We start from the raw sequence: 8100 nt of genomic DNA, 5'->3' as shown, positions 1-8100 counted from the left end.
TACACTCGTTGGCACCCAAGAGGGAGATGCGAAGTCCGGGACGACACTGCGTGTCCCTCCTCCGCGAAGGGCCAGTGGGGAAATCCCTCCTAGGCTGATGGGCCAGGACAAGCGCCCCCCTCCCCCCCCCCACTTCACCCGCGCTGATCCCTTCCCTATTCAGAGCCGAGCTCCTCACCTGCTGCGTCTGGCCTGGCGCCTACGGCCGGCTCACCCGCTGCGAAGTGTCTCAGGGACGAGGTCCCGCGGCTGCATCTCTGCGCTAGCTCTGCGCGTCGCACGGAAACCCGCGGGGGCGGGGCGGGGCCGGGGCGGGACTAGGAGACCCCGCCCCTCGGCCCCAGCCGCTTAGAGTCAGGGACCCCCGCCCTCCTGCGCGCGCCGGAGTGGCCAGGCGCCCGAGCGGTGGCAGCGCACGCACGTGGGGTACCCCTGCCGGGAGTTCCTCAGTTCCTGGACCGGACCTGCTATGCTTCTCCCCACGACTCGCAGGTGAAGTCACTCGATTAGAAGGGGCCACCTTGTGAGGCTTGGATTCCAAATAAACTTGGACTTCCCCACCCCCACCTCCGCCTGGACGGTGGGAAAGGAAGGAGCATTCAGTACCCGGAGCTGGCCCCCCCCTACAGGCCTCCTCTCCTTTACCTTTAACCCACTGTGAGGAGGGGCCGTCATACCCATTTTCCAGATAAGGACTGAGGGCTGTCTCCAAATTAGGCAGCCAGTGAGGGGCAGAGCCCAGCCTTGAATCTGGGTCTTTGGGTCTTCATCCAGGACATTCGAAAGGTAAGGGCAAGGTGGGCCGGGGAGGCCCTCTGTGTGTGAGGTGGGGGTGAATTAAACTGAAAAGGTTTTGGTCCCTGAGGGCAGAGCCTGGGACTGGTGGTGGGGCCGGGAGCAGAGGGAGGCTAAGCGGAAGGGAAAGGGGACGCAGAGGCGGAGCTCCCAGTAGGAGGGGTCTGCGGCTGGGACTGGAGGCACTCTTTTATTTTATTTTATTATTTTATTTTATTTTATTTTATTATTTATTTTATTATTTTATTATTTTATTTTATTTTATTTTTTATTTTTTATTTATTTGACAAAGAGAGCAGAAGCAGGGGGAGCGGCAGGCAGAGGGAGAGGGAGAAGCAGGCTCCTAGCTGAGCAAGGAGTCCCACGTGGGGCTCGATCCCAGGACCCTGGGACCAGGGCCCAAGCCTAAGGCAGACGCTTAACCGACTGAGCCACCCAGGCGCCCCTGGAGGCACTCTCTTGCCTCCCTAGCGGGGCTTCCTGCTTGGGAGGGAGATCAGACAGATCCAAGTTCATCCTGACTGACTCAAGGGACGTTGGCTAATTTCTCTGAGCCTCACTTTCCCCATCTGTAACACGTGGATAATAGTACACAAGTCAAGGGGCTGCTATGTGATTTTTTTTTTTTTTAAGATTTTATTTATTTATTTGACAGAGAGAGACACAGTGAGAGCAGGATTACAAGCAGGGGGAGAGGGAGAAACAGGCTTCCCGCGGAGCAGGGAGCCCGATGCGGGGCTCGATCCCAGGACCCCGGGATCATGACCTGAGCCGAAGGCAGACGCTTAACGACTGAGCCACCCAGGCGCCCCTTGTACCAGGCGTATAGTACGTTTATCATTCTTGTCAAAACTTCCCTTACAGGGCGCCTGGGTGGCTCAGTTGGTTAAGCGACTGCCTTTGGTTCAGGTCATGATTCTGGAGTCCCAGGACGGGTCCGCATGGGGCTCCCTGCTCAGCGGGCAGCCTGCTTCTCCCTCTGACCCTCCCCCCTCTTGTGCTCTCTCTCTCATTCTCTCTCTCAAATAAATAAATAAAATCTTAAAAAAAAAAAAAAACGAAAAACTTCGCTTACAGTTGTTCCAATAGCTTGCTGGCAACACAATGGTTTATGGGGGTTTTCCCCAATTTTTTTTCTTTTTAAAGATTTTATTCATTTATTTGACACACACAGAGAGATAGTGAGAGCAGGAACACAAGCAGGGGGAGCGGGAGAGGGAGAAGCAGGCTTCCTACGGAGTGGGGAGCCAGAACCCTGGGATCATGACCCTAGCCGAAGGCAGACGCTTAACGACTGAGCCACACCCAGGTGCCCCCCAATTTTTTCTATTGTAGTAAAATACATAGAACAAAGTTTACCATCTTATGATGGTTTTTATTTTTATTTTTTAAATATTTATTTATTTGAGGGAGAGCATGAGAGAGCTTGGTGGGGGGCAGGAAGCAGGCTCCCTGCTGAGTTTGATCCCAGGACTCTGGGATCTCTCCCTGAGGGCAGGCAGACGTTTTACCCACTGAGCCACCCAGCCGCCCCATATAATGGTTTATTTTTAAAAGAAAAGGGAAGGGAATCAAACTGGTTGTTATATTGGTGTTCAGTGTGCTCTTCTAGCTTTCCCCAGGTTTGAGAATTTGCAAAATGAAATTGGGAGATAGGAGGTCCCCATTGGAGCAGAGTTCTGAGCATTTCCCAGGTTCCTGGGCCTACAGAATGTCTGCAGGACTTGGCTGTCCCTTGTCTTTGTGGCCCACCCACACCCTGCCCAGGATGGAGCCCTTGCTGCCTGGCCCTGGTGGGCCCTCCCACATTTGCTCTCATTCAAGACAGGGACACTTGAGGGTCCCATTTTTACATATGTGCTAACTGAGCCCAGAGAGAACACAGGGCTCCACACAGCAAGGAAGAGGTGGACCCCAGGTCTGCCTCTTTCTCTCTGTGGGTGGGGTGGATCTACCCCAATTCTCCTAGCCTCCTTTGTATGCCTCGCTTCCCGTCCCAACCCCAATCTCTCCCCTGTCGCCTGAGTTACAACCTTCCCAGCCTTGGTAACACCCCTGCCTGGGGGCTCAGGGCCAACTCCCTTCCTTCAGTGGGGTCACATTTCCTAAGAGTCACTCCTGGAGATGGCGAAGTACGGGGCTAGGGGGGTGGGGAGGTGTTGGGGGGGGGCCTCCATGGACCCTCAGCTGTTTGGGCCCTGTTATAGCCTAATCTCTCCACCCCAGAGCCTGGGTATTGTCCGACTGGCAGCCTAGAGCCATTCATCGTGCCTGTGGTGGTGGTTCTGACAGGCCTCTTGTGTCCCTAGATGGGCCTGGAGGCTGTGAGTGAGTGATAGCCATCGGGGTCGCTGGGCTCGTTGTCTGTGTAGATGGGGTGGGGAACCAGGGCGGCAGCCAGGGGTGTGCTTATCCTGGGGCCTGGCCCTGCCCTGTCCGCTCAGCTAAGTTGTCCATAGTGCAAGCATAGGAATTTTGGAAGGAGGAGTTGGCCACTGGGACATTGTCACTTTGGGGTTGCCACAGACCCAACAGAATTGGAACTTGGCCATCAACCAACTTTTCTGTGACCTGGGCAAGTCTCTGTACCCTGTGTCTTCTCACACAGAAGGTAGGGAATCACCCGCTCTTCTCAGGGACATAAAGGGTGGCTGGGAGGGGAGATGTGTGAGTATCAGGGTTGGGGGAGCCCCACACCCTGACCCAGTTGTCAGTTTTCTCTGGTGGTGACTGGCTCCTGCTCGGTAGATAAGAGTCCCTTTCCCTACTCCCACCCCTGCATACCTTGATTCCGGAGACGCTGGATGTGCCCGGAACCAGCCTGCCTCCCCTCTTGCCCACTCCAGCCCCTTCTCCACTCAGCAGACAGAATGAGCTCTGTGAAATTGCCATCTGCTCCTGTCCCTCCCCTGCTCAAAACCTTTCTGTGGCTCCCTGGTGCTCCAGGAAAGTCCAAGGTCCGCATGTGGCTAACACGATCCTTCTCTGTCCCCTGTCCTCCCTCACTGTGCCTCTTCCCCATCACACTCCGTCCCCTGTCCTCCCTCACTGTGCCTCTTCCCCATCACACTCCGTAGCCCAGCCTATAGCCAGAGGGAACATCTGTCTGTTCACACCCCCTGGCCTTCACACATGCTGTTCCCTTTGCCTAGGAGTAGCCAGGAGCCCCCCTCTTCCAAGTCCTTTGTGGCTCATTTCTACTCATTTTTCAGGTCTCAGCTTAGACCTTCTAGGATGCCTTCCCTGCCCCCAACATTAAACTGTTTCAGGAACCCCAGATCCCTATAAATGCTGGGGAACTGTCTGCCTGTCCATTCCTCCTCGCCACCGCCCCTTCCCCTCCCCATCCCCCGCCACCCCCCAGCGCCAGGGACAGGGCCTGACAGAGTGAGCACTTGCATTTGTTGAAGGACTGACAGAATGATCTAACAGATCTAGGCACATGCAGACAGACACTTGTGACTCTAAGGTTGGGATGTGTGTGCCTGGGGGGTTGGTATGTGCGGCTCTGGAAAGAGGATTCTGCTTAGTGGACCCCACGCCTGCCACCCACACCACTGATTATGGCCACAGGAGAGAGAAGCAACTACTTGTGCCAAGCTGATTCCAGCCCCTCTCACTCCTCCTATTCCTCTCCCCACCTGTCCCCACCTGTCTCCACCTGTCACTGGGGCAGTTCCAGAAGCCAGAGGCAGCTGATGTAGAGGCCTTGAGCTGGGAGTCAAGGCCAGTCCCACCCTCCATTCCAGGCCCCTCTCTGTGACCAACAAGCATAGGGACCCAAATGACCATGTCTCTGCTCTTGGTCTTGGTTCCCCTCTTGGGTAAAGTTTGGCTTCTTACCCCAGTTTAGAGAGAATGGTCATGCCTATCTGTGACATGCCTGGCCTGGAGCCTTGCACACAGCGGGTGCTCAATAAATACCTATTTGTATTAGGGGAAACCAAGAACCAGAGAGGGAAGTGACCTGTGGTCACATAGCAAATCCATGGCATAGCTTAAACCTCCACTTTCCTTACGCAGCACCCCCCCACCCCACCATCGCTTTTCTCCAAGCTTAAAAATACTTTTGCCTCCATCTGACATGACAATGAGTGCTAGCAGGTGCAGAGTTTCTTTTGGGGGGTGATGAAGTGTTCTAAAATTGATTGTGGTGATGGTTGCACCATTGTGGGAATGTCCTAAAAAACATTAAGTTGTGTACTTTAAATGAGTGAGTTGCATGGAATGTGAATTACATTCCAGTAAACCGTTATTTTAAAAAATAACTGTAGTGTGCAAGAAAAAGTGCCAGACAGAAGAACTGCCTCTTAGTAGCTGCACGGACTTTTGAGCCCAGTTCCCTTGCTCTGTGACTTGGATCCTATTCCCCACTCTGCCTTCCTCCCAGGAATTTGTAGAATCAAATGAAAAAGTAGAAGTTGTAATATTCCCAGAGTTGATACTGGTATCAACAGTATGGCCATTTCTATAAAAATGAATCTCTCACTCTCAAAAATGACTGGATAAAGAAAGGAACAAATACTTTATAAAAGAGGAAAAACAAAGTGAAAAATACATGGGGAAAAATGTTCCTCCTCAATGTTAATCAAAGGAGTGAAAACAAAAGCAACTTTAAGGTATCATTTTAAAATGGTAAAACTCTGTGCTGGCACAGTTGTGGTGAAATTGATACATCCAAGTACTGTTTCACCGTGTAGAATAGCACAATCCTCTTGGAAATCAAGAGAGTGATATATTAAGAGGACCAAAGGGGCGCCGAGGTGGCATAGTTAAGTGTCTGTCTCTTGGTTTCGGCTCGTCATGATCTCAGGGTCTTGGGATCAAGCCCCCTATCAGGCTCTGTGCCCAGTGCGGAGTCTGCTTAAGATTCTCTCTCCAGGGCGCCTGGGTGGCTGAGTTGGTTAAGCATCTGCTTTCAGCTCAGTTCATGATATCGGGGTCCTGGGATTGAGCCCCACGTTGGGCTCTCTGCTCAGCGGGGAGCCTGCTTCTCCTTCTCCCTCTGCTGCTCCCCCTTCTTGTACTCTCTCTGTCAAATAAAGAAATAAATCTTAAAAATCAATCAATCAATCAATCAATCATGGGGATGTAATGTACAGCATGGCGACTCTAATTAATAATACTGTAGTGCATGTTTGAAAGTTGCTGAGAGAATAGATCTTAAAAGTTCTCAACATAAGAAAAGAAATTCCTGTATGTATGGTGTGATGAATGTTAACTAGACTTATGGTGGTGATCATTTTGCAATCTAGACAAATATTTAATCACTATGCTGTACACCTGAAACTAATATGTTTTTTAAAAAAGAAAGAAAAAAGTAGGAAGCAAAAATGGTGTCATATAATTGTAACTAAGTACAACTCTGTGTAGACTGGTAAATATTGCTGGTGACTGACATAGCATTTGTGTCCTTCTCCTTTGTTTTCAAAATGCTCTTTCTCAGCTTTGCAGCTGTGGGTAGTCATGTTACCACTAAGATGTAAACCAAAGTCTTCTGGCAGAATTCAGAGAAATATTTTGCTTTTTCTGATAAAAGAGATGGTTAATGTTTTCACCATTCTCTCCTCCTAATCTTTTTTTAAAAATCTCTTCTGTCTTGAATGCAGCTGAGGTGCCTGGAGCTGCAGCAGCGATCTTGTGACCATGAGGATGAAAGCATGTCAGAAGGCAATCTATTAAGGATGATAGGAACAGCAAGATTGAAATACTATGGTTCCATGACATTATTGTGCTGCCTCCCAACCTAGAGACCACCTACTGCCAGTCTTTTGTTATATAAGGAAAATAAACCCCTATCTATTTAAAGCGCTGTTGTTGTTAGCTGCAGCTGAGAGCATTCTCAACTGGTACATGGACAAAGACATGAAAATACACTGGATGGCATACGAGATTTGGAGGTAGACAAATGGATTCATTTCTCCCACTCTGTTAGTGTATCTGTGATCTCAGGCAAAGCCACTTCACCTCTGAGCCTCAATTTCCTCAGCAATAAAATGGAGCTGATGACACCCACCTGTTGGTGTCATTCTAGCCTTGAAAATTTTTTTTTTAAGATTTTATTTATTTATTTGAGAGAGAGAATGAGATAGAGAGAGCATGGGCGGGGAGGATCAGAGGGAGAAGCAGACTCTCCGCTGAGTGGGGAGCCCGATGCGGGACTCGATCCCGGGACTCCAGGATCATGACCCGAGCCGAAGGCAGTCGCTTAACCAACTGAGCCACCCAGGCGCCCTAGCCTTGAAATTTTTAAGGCTAGAATGACATGGCAGATTTGGAAGTGCTTAGTGAACAGCAAAGACAAATTTGGGTTTAGTCTTATCAAACTAAAAGTCTGAACTATTGCAAAAACAATAAATGAGCTATTGTGTTAGGAAGGGGAATTGGTCATGAATTTTTTCTTTTTCTTTCTTTATTAGTATTATCTTTTTTATTCCAGGTATTCTTCAAGGCTGCTCTGGCTCGCTCTCTGTCTTCCGGGCAGTGACCTCCACCTTGGAGTGGAAGGGTCTGGACCTGAGACAGAGGGCTGTTTTCCAGTCCTGTGTGAAGGTGGCGGTAGGTGGAGCTCGAGGCTCATGGCAGAACTGGGCCAGGGCGCTGGGCTCTTCACCTGGTCCTGGCAGGCGGGCGGGCACTGGGGAGGCTCAGCATCAGCGGCTGTGACTCGAGGTAAAAATAATAAGGGAAGGACAGCTGCTTCCTTGTCAGCAACCAAGAGGGAAATAAAGCTCATGTCCCCTCCAGCGAAAACCTGCTCTCCAGGTCCCCTGGCTCCTGCCGCAAACTGCTTGGCGTCTGTGTGCCAATCCAATTTGAACGCCTGCGACTCACCCCAGAGAGGGCTTATTTTAACTTCATCAAGCGCAGAGAAAAACATCCAGACTGGAGTAAATGGGAGGAAGGAGCAGCTGCTTGGGGGCCCAGGCTGGGAATGGGGTCCAGGGCTTCTGCCCTTCTTGTGGTTGGACTTGGGGTCCCCTCCTCCTAATCTGGTTCAACAATTGCCCATGTGGTTAATTCAGCCAAGGCTCGGTGAGTAGCATCTAGTGGGTGTTCCCTGAAATCAAGGGGGTAAGTTAACACCTTGGCCCCGCTCAGAAGTTCCTCTCTGATGTCCTCAGCCTCCTCTCTTGTTCCCTTTCTTCTCCAGCACCCCTTCTGGGGCTGTGCCAGGCTTTTCATGAAGGCCCAGACTCGTGTTCTCTCACACCTTCATGCCTTTGCATGCCACGCCTTCCCCCTGAACTGCCTTTCCTGTTTCTTTGCCTGGTGGATGTCCACAAGTTCTAGAGAGTTCCTAGG

This window comes from Mirounga angustirostris, unplaced genomic scaffold, assembly GCF_029215605.1.
Source record: "Mirounga angustirostris isolate CCGP_5_RB_7025 unplaced genomic scaffold, mMirAng1.0.hap1 SCAF_15, whole genome shotgun sequence".
In the NCBI taxonomy this organism is placed as follows: domain Eukaryota; kingdom Metazoa; phylum Chordata; class Mammalia; order Carnivora; family Phocidae; genus Mirounga; species Mirounga angustirostris.
The sequence above is the reverse complement of the archived record's forward strand: the minus strand, read 5'-3'. Positions refer to the sequence as shown.